This window comes from Nyctibius grandis, chromosome 3 (genome assembly GCF_013368605.1).
Source record: "Nyctibius grandis isolate bNycGra1 chromosome 3, bNycGra1.pri, whole genome shotgun sequence".
NCBI lineage: Eukaryota > Metazoa > Chordata > Aves > Nyctibiiformes > Nyctibiidae > Nyctibius > Nyctibius grandis.
This window is the reverse complement of record NC_090660.1, coordinates 63,558,658-63,570,693: the sequence shown is the minus strand read 5'-3', so window position 1 is coordinate 63,570,693 and position 12,036 is coordinate 63,558,658.

Sequence of the window (12,036 nt, the reverse complement as noted above, 5' to 3'; positions counted from 1 at the left end):
GAGAACAACTGTTGAAGAAGGGCTAGAGAGTTCTGTGCTGTGGAACCAGCAAACAGTGTGATGCATAAGCAGAAGAAAAGAGTTAATAGCTGTTGCAGACCAGCCACTGCTCTTAGACTAGCTTACCTGAGCCAAAAGCTGTTGCTGGTTATACCTGTAGTAGATGTGAAAGCTAACTCTATACGCAAGGTGAAGGCATGCTGTAAAAGATATGAGTAGCTCTGAGATTCCTAGTGCTGCTCACCACATTACCAATAAATCAAGCTAGTTTTCTACTACATGGGGCTAAAATCATTTGTACACTTTGAAATGCTGTGTGCTACATGAGTCAACAGGAGATTAACTGGCAGTCATGATTTGGTGTATTGTAAGGGAAAATCTAGCCTGTGTATGTTTTCATATATGTAAATACACAAACTCTCCAGTACGCATTCTGTATAAAGTGCTGTCTGCCTTACATAATTGCAACCACAGATTGCTGCTTTAAATAGATGAACAAAGGCAACATGTGTATACTTCTCCCTGATTAAGCCTCTGTGGTTATAACCCTCCTTACCTACTGCCACCAAGCTGGGATACTGAATTCTAATCATGTAACAGGTACATGGTAAGGTTTATAGAGTGAAAGCTTGTGAATAGTTCAGTGCAACACTTGCTGAGGATAAAAATAGCAGTTTCTTTGCTCACTATCTCTGAACCAGGTTCAGAATACCTCTTGTAGAACAAAAATTAAAAATATATCATCTGAGGCTACAACTTAGCTGTATGTATGGCCGTTGTACCACTGTTCTAGATCTACAATGACAGCTGTTATAAAATCTGCTTTTTGCAGTTGGGGTATGCATTTTATCCCTGCCCTGTGTCTGTGTATGTTCTTCCTGGGGCGTATATAGCTTCTCTTCCTTGGTCTGCATAGTATATGGGCCCACCACATACCATTGCTGAGAAACTGTTCAGTCACAGAACTGTTCAGGACTTGCGCTGCATCCAGGGGTGCTTTATCAATAACAATAATGAAGCAGAGGCCTGGTGTGTGTTTAGGACAAACTCAAGCAGAACAGCAATTACTTTATTGAGCAGACTGTCTATATGCCATGCAGTATGTAAAGTCCAGGGGGTCATATAGTAACTGGCTTACAGCAGCCAGTCAGATCTCTGCTATAGTTAGGAAAAAAGATGCATGCCCATACTCAAGTCAGAGGTAGGAAGGTTGAGTTCCTGACTCCAACAGCTTGTTTTACATACCTGGAGTCCACATAGTGATTTTAAATGTTGTGTAAAAAACCACCATGCAAGTGGAGTGATCCACAGTGCTGGATGAGCATGGAGCTGTTGGGGAATTATTCCCACTGCTCACTGTCATGGGATGTAGAGGTCTCAAGCAACTTCCTATGAAGGCTCATTTTCCTTGCTCACAGCAATTCAAGCTAGTAGCAGTGCTGTCCAAAGGATCCCTTGATGCTGGATGTTTGTCCACTGAATGCTATATACCAATGACTTAACCTCAGTATAAGCCCACAGGTCTTACACATTCATGCAATTAGTCTGAATGCTTCTCCTTGCCTGGCTCTAAAATATATAAATTCTGTAACACATATGCTGTAGAAGGTACCAGTAAAACATGCCTAGTTGTCTTTTACCTTTCGGGACATTTTTTCCTCCAGGAGCTGAGTTTGGGTTTTTCAAATCTCTGAGGTGTTCAGTGTTGCTTGACTAAAGTAATCCAAGAAAACCTGGAGTCCTTATAGTATGAACTGTGATTGTTGTACTGGCCCTTCTAACAGCCGTTCCCAGACCAGAGCTCAGGGACCACTCCTGCTCCTCATCGCCCCAGCGCTTGTGCAGAGCTGATCTGGGGTCAGCAGGAGGCCTCCTGCCCAAAGGCATCTGCCAGGTAGTGTCTTCCCTATTTGCAGGGCAGCATTATGGTCCCTTCGCTGCTACAAGATGCAGTGCACAGCATCCCATGAAACTGCATCATAGCCCATAATATTGGAGCCACTGGAAACCAGACTCATTCCAGCCACTGGAAACTAAATTCGTTTAATCCCCTTCATCTCTTGATTTTCCCCCCTAAGTGTGTTTCAAAGGAATTTTAATCCCCTTTCATGTAGGCCAGAAAAGACACCGAGGCTAGCAGATTATCCATACCTCGCAGAACAGTTACCATGCTTTATGTTCACATACTGCGTTAACGACCTCTCAACTGCGGCCAAATGCACAAGTCCTTAGGATCACTTGGATCCTTCAAAATGCTTTGAAATGTCAGATCGAAATCCTTATCCACCCTTGCTAATTAGCATTCTCCCCCAACAGAGGACAAAAGACTTATGCACTCTGCATTATTTTCTTTATTCTGCTTTCCCTTATGCAATTTAAAAGATTCCCTCTGTCCTCTGTGTTAGACTTGTCTACACTATTGACAACTACTTTTTACTCATGATTGCCCATGAGCTTGACATTAGCTATTGGGCTCCTGATGACAGGGAAAAAGTGAATTTTAGCTTTTTCTTTAAAGATGATACTCAGCAACGAGGTGCTTTAGTCTTTGAAAAATGATGAAAGAAGCTTAGCCTGAGATGGGCAAAACCAGCAGATAACTCCAGCCCACGACTATTATGAGGGGAATATTTGACTATAGACAGAACAGTAGATCTTTTATTAGTATCAGCTTGATGAGTCTATTGAAGTTCCTCCGCAAAGTACAAAGAGTCGCATAAAAAGAGGAACATGTACTAATTTTGCTCCTTCTTTGTGCCATTATCTGAGGAAGGCTGTAAATAGCAGGAAAAGTGTGTAATTGCTAGTCCCGCTCCTTTCTGTTGAGCAATTTGTCTTTTTTTTTTTTTAAACCCATGGTTGGCATGCAGAAGTTGGGAAAAACTCAGTGCATGAAAGCACTGAGCTATACGTGGCTTATGAGACTTTCCCCTGCTCTGCCTGAAGTGTCATGCACAACTGCATGCTGCATACATGCAGCCGCCTTGTGGATGGTGGGTTTATTTCCTGCAGAGGTCCATAGGTATTCTAGCAACATTTTCCAACACAGGTGTAATTGATTTTAGAAACCACCCCCTGGGCTCTTTTGAAAGCCGGAACTCCTCTGGCTGTTCCTTTCACCCAATCACCCAAAAAAGTAGAGGAGAGGTAGCAGAGTGCCCTGTTCTGCCCTTCCCATTCGCCTGCCTGTCAGCTCCTTCCCGAGGGGACCCTGCCCCATGGCCCGTGGCAGGGCACCCTGCGGTCATGGAGCTCTGCAGCCCCCTTGGCCAGACCCATGCCACCGCGGTTGGTTTGGACTGGGAATAAACAGCTCCATCAACCTGGAGCAGAGTCATGTCGTGGTATGAAGTGACTTAAACAGGGTTCACAGGTCTGGCATAGGCAGGTCTTGGCTGCTCAGTTTCAGAGCAAAACGTTACTGTAAAAATAATTAAAAAAAAAAAGCCATGTCCTTGGCTGAAGATAAACAAACCCGGCAAAGCAAAGTTAATCCTTTTAAAATGTAAATATTAAATTAAACTTTCATTTTAACAGCACCCTTGTGTCTGTTGCCCTTTGGCTGGAATACCTCCCCTCTCTCCTCTGCTGCTCGGCAGCACCGCTGGGATGGGAGCCCATCCCTTCCACCGTATGGGGAACAAATTGCTCAGGGTGGAAGGAAGCTGTCGTCACTGGAGTCTTGTCTCGGGATCACGACACAGGCAAAGAAAAAGACATCCGAGCTGGACTACGGGCAAGAATCTGCTGAATGACAAGCAGGGCACGAAATCTTACCACCTAATCCAAGATGCGGCTGAGACCAACTGTCAAGCAGCTTATAGCATGTCTTTTAACTGCCTCTCTGCCCCCAGGTTCATAGCAATGTTGCTAACGATGATGGCTTGTCTGGCTGCTCCAGACTCTTTAGTTAAAAAGCACAGGAGAAGAAAAAAAGGTAAGAAGAAGAGGAAGGAAAAAAAGGTAAGAAGGAGATGGAAAAAAGAGGCTGAGATGTAAAGAGCGTGGTGGTAGGTCCCTAAATCTAGCACTTCTTGTGATGTTCATGAAAATAGCTGATCCTAGGAGAGGGCTGAGGTAGGCTGGCACTCTGTCAGGTGCAGAGTCTCTCAAAGATGGGATGATGAAGGCCAGTGGCTCTGGGTAGGGATTGTTGCAGTAGGATAACACCCTCCTGCACCACTCTCTGAGCATCTCTGTGACACCATGGATCCCCAAAAAGACGTGATGACTGTTGTTTTTATCCACCAATTAAGAGTAATTTCCAGTGCAGCAGTTTTGGCCCACCGGTCCCTCCTTCCACTTTCCTCCTGCTTATGACATATGATCTTAATGCAGTCCATGGATATATTTGTTTTGATTAATCCTGTGTTTCTGTGAGTAAAGTTTGCTAATTCTTATAAACAATTTTATTTGCCCAGCTGAGCTGGACTTTGGGCAACTTGAAATGCAGGTGTCTGCATAACAGTGCTGAAAGGCACAATATAGCCAGTACCTGGAAAACCTGTTGTGCCTGCCCAGAGAGGGACCTTTTCTCCTCTCTGCTCAGCAAAGAGAGGAATTTTAAGTCACCTTTCCACCCTCAGTTTGTAATTCTGTTGCTAAGTGGCAACAAAAGAAGATTATCGGATCATAGATTAACAGAAACCTCTATTCAGTGCTCTTGTGTAATTATACATTTCAGTTACTTATTTAAGAAATGATTTTTAGCTGCTGTGCTCCTACCCCACCCTCACCCTTCCATAGATCTGTTATCCTTAGGGGCTGGTCAGGATCCTGAACAACTGGCCCTTCCTTTCCATGCTCAGCACCTGCACCCCAGAGTAGCTCTGCCTACTAGGGTACCCCAAGGGTCCCCGCTCTTAGTGGGGGGTCTCAGAAACTAAAGTCCTACCCTAGTCCTTCTGAATTTTTTATTTTGGGAGACAGCAGGAAAGAGCGTATGAAACGGTTTAGAGAGTTCAGGTCTTTCAGAGGTTACCCATTTGCTTCCTTCGTCAGGAAATTCCCCGTTTCTTTTTCTCTTTTTCCCAGCTGACGCAGTTCCACTCTCTCAAGCAAAAGCGGTCAAGCAGCTTCAGAAAGTGGAGGAAGAAACAAGCCTGAGTGGCCAAGGTAATTGCTAAATGTTAACAGTGAACCTCTGGCAGAAATTTCTTAGAGTGGGGTTTGAGAGGGAACCAGTGAAAAGGGCAAAAGGGAAAAATCAGGAAACAGCAGAGCTGGCTGGTGTTGGGGATGCAGACAGAAAGGGGGTCTGGGAAGGAGATGTAATTTGTCAGCTGGGAGGAGGGGATGGTCGTGCACAGCACATGCATCCACAGAAGCATGAGGAGCAAAGGCCTTCTCATGTAGAAAAACAATTTAGATCATTTTAAGTTGGAAAGCTGCACTGACAAGAACCGTGTGAGGAAGAGGAGACAGAAAGAAGGGCAGAGCTGCCAAATTTTAGGAGGAATGAATATGCACTGTTCTTTTTTCTAAAGAGCTTGTGTAATTCTCCTGTCACCCCACTCTGCCTTAGCTTTCCATGTAATTTGTCTTTGGAGGTATCTGTGCTATTTTCAGACAGGACACTGTTTGCTGAGATCGGTTTCAGCTCAGCAGCCACACCAGGGTAGCTGGTGACTAGAGTAGTGAGTCCAAAAATGGTGACTCCTCTTAGTGGGATGTGCTAATTCATCTGATCAAACGCAAGGCAAACATTCACTTTGCAGTTCCTACCCCGGAACAGATTTTTCCCGTGTATGTTATGGGTCGTCTTCAGACTCAAAGAAAAGAATTGGTTTTGATTTCTCTTCATCCTTAGCAGCAAGCTGCAGGAGGTGTTTGCTGCCCTTGCAGCACTTTTGGCACAGCACCCTGGATGAGGGCAGCAGGTCGCTCCCTTTCTTTCCTTCCCATCTGAGTCCATTTGGATCTTCAGCTCTGAGACACAAGTTTTTGGGATTTCAGTCTGCAACAGATAGCTTCAACTTCACCATGGCAGTGCCCAGGGACCTCTCCAGAAGCAGGGGCCTGGGAGACCTTGCAATGTGGAGATGGTGGAAAGCAGAAAAGTGAGCAGGCAGAGGGACCAGCGTGTACTGAGCAGTGATACACACAGCCTCTGCTTTTGACTGCTGTCCCTGTGAGCAGTCTGCTTTTGGAAAAAAAAGGTTTTGCCTAAGATCAGGTAGGGCATGAAGTCATTTTGGAAGGAGGAAAAATACCCTTCAAAAATAGAGAGCATTCTCTTTTCACTCCTACAGACATCCTACTGTCTTCGTGACTAGTCATCTGCAGTCTAAACTCCATCTTTGACCAGAGTTGTCAAAAACTAAATTCCTTGCACCCATGAAAACTAAACAACTAGGACCACAGCAGACCCACTATTTGTCAGTATATCCAGTTATGACAGGGTGACTAATTTGTCCCTGACCTTGTAATTACATACATTTTCCTATATTACTGCTGTGATTAACATAGCAACTCCCATTAGAATTACACTTGCCTCTCATCCCAGGCTGAGCCCTGCTCAGAAGGAAAAGGCATTGCTGGGCTCTCTCGTGGTGCCCCTACCTAGACGCTGAGGAAATACCAAGCGAACCCTGAAGAAGCAAATGTAATAGTGCCCTCATGGCAAACAGGGTCTAGTCTTGACCCTAGGTCAAGTCTAGTCTCCTCTTACAACTCTTCCAGTATAGTGGGATGGAAAGGATGAGCCATGAAAGAAAGAAGCTGATAAAAGAAAAGCAGCTTTCTGTGGAAAACCTACAAAGCAAAGAGAGAGAAAAGGGGTGAAAAACGTACTGTGTTGCATAACACATAACAAGACTGTTAGCTTTCTGAGGGAGGGAACCTCCTGTACTGCTTTGTGTTATTTTTTTCTCTGATCCCATCTTAATTTTTGCTGTTAAAAAAACCCCTATATCCATAATAGGTCTCTTTTCTAAAGGTGTCACTGATCAGTTGTTCCCTTTGAGTTAGGGTGGCAGTCAGGCAGAAACTATCACACAGTGAACTGGGATGTCTTTTTTTTTTTTTGTCCCCTGTAACTTGACTGATCACCTGTATAAGCCCAGACCACTCGTAGAGCTGCCTCAGGTCAAAACCATGTAAAGTTGAGAGGAAGAAGCGTGAAGGAAAGGAGGATGGAGAGGTGCTGCTAGAGGCTTTGCTGCAGCATTATTTGATGATAAGACCAATTAGGAAACTAACTGCTCCCCCGGGCGCCGTTTGTTAGCTGCAGTTCTATTAATCAGGTTGAGTATTGTTTTTCTTTTCATTACAAAAAGTGTCAAAAATACTGAAAGAAAAATGCTGTAAGTGCTTCCTAAGGGGTTTGTCCTTTCAGAACAGGAAAGAGTTGGTATGTTGCCAGAGAACATCTCATTTAAGAGATCGATGGCAAAGCTGGGAAATCATTATTCTTCGGAAGGAATTGGTTAACCTACATGAAAGACTAGAAAACAGAGGCTGTATTGCAGTCCAGGACCTCGTTCTTTATCCCCGCGGGCTTTACTGAGCACAGCTGGTTACATTTTAATGCCCATAAAGATTTTTTTTCTAACCGAACTCCAAATCTTTCAGATTTCTGAAAAGGCCTCGCTGGCTGTGGCGAGGCACTGCTGGCTCTGAAGGCTCCGCTGCCCGTCCCCGGCAGAGGCGTCGGTCAGACCCGTTTTCGGGTGCCGCCGTGTGAGCGGGCCCGGCCGAGCCCCCCGCAAACGCCACGGGGGGAGGTTGACGCGCGGGGAGGCAGCGGGCACGCGCGATCGCAGGCTGCCCCCTGGTGGCCGCAGGCACCCGCGCGCCTCCACCTCCGCCCCTGGGGTTTTTTCACCAACTTCGGGAAAAATTGTTTGTTTGTTTGGGGGGTTTTGTTTTTTTTTTTTTTCTCCCGAGGCGAGCGGCAGGCGGGGAGCGAGCGCCAGGCTCTCCTGCACCGAAGGGAAGGTTTAATGGTTCTCCCTCAAGAAATGCGTTTCCACCCTCGGTGCCCCTAGGGAAGCAGCTGGTCATCGGTTGGTAATAAAGATGCTAAACCAAATCTCTTTTCAACGGCAGCGGGGAAAAAGCCTGCCGTTCCTCTGTCACGGTGCTTCAGAAGCTTATCTGTTGTGGCAGATAGAGGCAGCCATAAAAAAACTGAAAAATCATTCTGTCACCAAGGTAAATAAAGAAAAAAAAAAAAACTGCTGAAGGCAGACTTCCCTTCCCTTTGAAAGCCTGGATTTCTTTCCTAATGCTCCGCAAACAAACAATGCACTCAGATAGGTCAGACACTGTCAAACTCCAACTCCTCTAAAGAAAAAAAGCACCGAGTCTGCTCCGGACGAGTAGGCGGCACAGTGAAGTATTTCGATTCCTGTCGATCCCTTAATCTGGCTATGGAGCACAGCAGGAAAAGGTAGATGGGGGAGAGAAACAAAGAGGGGTTATCTGAGGGGCAGGGCTTTGCAGAGGAGGCGCTCTCTGAAATGAACCCTGGTGGCACTCACTGCTAATTTATTTGTGGTACAAATTCCTTCCAGTGCAGCAAACATTCCTCACAGATTATTTCTCTCTAACACACAGCAGACAATTTTGTAAACTCAGACTGAGCGGTATGTTCAGCACATTCTCTTCCAGAAACAACTTCAAAAATAACAGCTTCTCTCCTTCTTCCTCGCCATCACGTATTGTGTCACATTGTCTTTTTCTGCTAATCCCAAACTTCAGCTGATGCAATAAATCACCTTTTGGGAGCCTAAAATCATGTTTATAGCAGAACCTCACTGCTCTGGAGCTTCCTATCTAAAATTATTTTATTGCTCCTTGCACCAGATCACATCAAGAATGTTTCTGTTCCATTGATGTTCTTCAAAAGTATTCTTTTTGTTTTGTCATAGGGCAGAATACCCCTTCTCAGTGAAAAACTTAAATAGGATATCTGAAAAATAAGTAAAGACACTCTGGGACAGCACCATCTTCTGCCCTTCCTTTTGGGTTTTGCCCTGTGGGTACAGTGTCCCGGCTGTGTCTCCTCCCAGCTTCTTGCTTACCTCCAGCCTAATTGCTGGCAGGACAATGTGAGAAGCAGAAAATGCCTTGACACTGTGCAAGCACTGTTCAGGAATAACTAACGCATCCCTGTGTTATCAACATTGTTTTGGTCACAAATCCAAAATGTAGCACCATAGGAGCTACTCTGAAGAAAATTATCTCTATCCCAGCCAAAACCAGTAGAGTGAGATGCCACATTGCACTGGAAGTCACCAGTGGAATTTGTAGGAAGGGGATCACAATAAAATGGTGAGATCGTTGGTAAATTATACACCGAAATATCTCTTATAAGTGGGTTAGTGGGGGCCTTGAATGCTCAGGAATTTAACATTTGCTTAAATATCTCCTTTAAAAGACTTCCTTACTCCTTGAACAGCTAACTATGCTTCTATACTGACTTGGATTAAGTTACCAGTCCAATTTTACTGTGGTTGTTTTCCCAGCTCATAATACTATGGTATGCTCAACAGGTGCAAGGTACTTACATTTTCTTTTAATTTTATACAAATTTGCAGGAATTTTCTTGGATTTGAAAGGAGGAGAACACAACAGGAATGGGTGAGGATTTAAAGGCAGCTAAGATTTTTTTTTTCTAACTGTGTGTTTCAAAAAAAATTTGATACTGAGTGTCTCACAATTATTTTGAACTGACCTCATGAAGTAAAATGAGTAGAGTGAGACAGAAAATTTAGGAGAGTTTATAATGGTGGTTGCCTCTATTCAAGTTGTAAGGGAAATTTTCATGTGAGAGAAGACCTGTGTTCAGTTCCATCCTATCTTCCCTTTCTTTGATAAGAGCATCCTAACACTTCAAGGATGGTACAAGGTCACTCTGCTTAGACTTGTTTCACATGGTATCAAATATTTAAATGCTCATTAATTCAAAGAACAGGGGTGTGAGAGCGATCCTCCACCCCTTGTTAAGGACACGTCCTTGAGACCTGCTCCAGCTGTTTACCTGCTGTAGTTTGGGCTTCATCTGCCCCAGCCGACAGCCATTTACCCAAAGTGCAGTAAGCTCAACTAATAATTCCACTAGCACCACCCATTAGGGTGGTATTTAACCTGGAAAAGGGTATTTGGGGCATTTAGGGGGCAACCACACTTGTACCCATCTGACACTAAGTCTAATTTTCTTGTTTGTTTTAAGAGATGCCTGAAAAACCTCACACAGAACTCTGAATGGGTATGGTTTGGTTTGGTTGTGTTAGGAAAAAGTATTTTACTCCAGTGAGCCAGAGCATAGGGAGGAGGAATTGCCCCTGTCCAAGTTACTAGGACTATGGAAAATTACATACTTGTATAGATCTGTATTTTAGCTCTCCCACATCTTGCTTACAGTAACAAATCAAAGGCAGGATGGATGACAAAGAAGCTTTTCCTTAACAGATCTATTATTTTGACAGTATCTCTCTGGGGCCCTGATTCAAAAGGAGTGTGAGAGGCTTTGTCCTTCCTGCTGTTGCAAAAGTCAAGCTTGCTGGCTACAGGACAGAAGTTTTAGATGTATCACAGGATGATAAATGGCAAAATGGTGAGCGCCCCTGTGCACAGAGCAAGTCTCTCCCTGCCAGCACTAGCTGTGTTGTCAGATGTGAGTTACACCAGGTGCAATGTATCATCTGGGAGACGTGATTTGCCTCCATCTATAAGCTGATGCTGTAAGTACATAATTCTTTCTACTTGGAAGCTCTGCTTCTAGTTTTATTTTCAAGAAAGAATGAAAGGAGTTATTGGTAATGCTTGCAGATTAAAAAAAAAAAAATCTGCCTTACATTAGGAGTTTTTCATGTCGGGAAGAAATCAAGGGAAGTAAGGAAGGCACCATGTTGACCAGTGTGGGGCCCAGGAGAAGGCGGCAAAGGCAACCAGCCAGGCTGGTGGTCACCCAGGGAAGGCTATTGCAGCCCTGCCCTGGTACCCAGACCAGGGCACTGCTGCAGCCCGTGCTCTCCTGCTGCCCAGTGCCACGTCACTGCCACCGAGCTACTCCCAGCAGCTCAGCATCCACAACCATCCTGTGTTCCACAGCTGCTTCCAGATACCACATCCCTGACACGAGAGGGGTAGTCAGATGCCTCAAGAGGCTGGATTCCAGGCCTGAGGCAGACCCATCAGTGGCTACCAGCACTGTCCTCTCAAACTCCTGCGCTCCCCCAGGGTTTAAATTTTAGCCATGATCCAAAGATCTTGGATAATCATTAACCAGGGTATCACTCCGGTCTGTTGCTTAATCACTGGGAGGTGATTATCTCATCTCTAAGTTTTATTTGCTAGAGATAACAGATCTAAGAGAAATACTCTGATGAAACGTTTGAATCGTAGGTCAGAAACTAGCTTGGAGCCAAGGCGTGAGGGCTATAAACCCTCCTGCCCCAGGGCCCTCCAGAACAAACTGTTGGCCATGTGGTCTTCCCCCAGCGTGTCCGCAGCACCTTCTGGAGGCATTCTCACCGTTCGGCTGAAGACACTTTCTGCTATATATTTCAAGAAAATAAGTTTCAAGGCAATTTTAAAACCAGTGCTATCACTTTGTACACGTTTCAGTAACTAAAAGAAAATAATGAGGTCACTAGAGGGAACATCTGCACGGTGCAAATCCCCCTCTCCCTGGGCTTCCCCAGCTCATAGAAGGTAACAATGGAAGTTGCCCTCAGCAGGTCTGAGGTACGTGCGCTTGCAAGCTGCGGCCCCTGGGCCAAAGCCTACACAGGCCCAGGTGAACAGGAGCCATATTTCTTGTCGTGCCAACAAAACCAGGAGCTGCAGGGGGCCTGCCCTGCACCTCAGCATGTGCCGGCAAGTTTTGTACAATGCACTGAGCACCTACGGGCCCTCAGGCACGTAGGGGCTGACCTTCCTCGCTTGGGTGCTTCGGGATGGGCTCACAAACTGTACCTGAGCACTCTGAGCTGTTCAGCCCAGCCTCATGTCCTCAGATGCAAAAGGAGTTTGACACTTTTTTCTTTTTCCTCCCTCCTGATTTTCACCCAGGTTGGTTCACCTGGA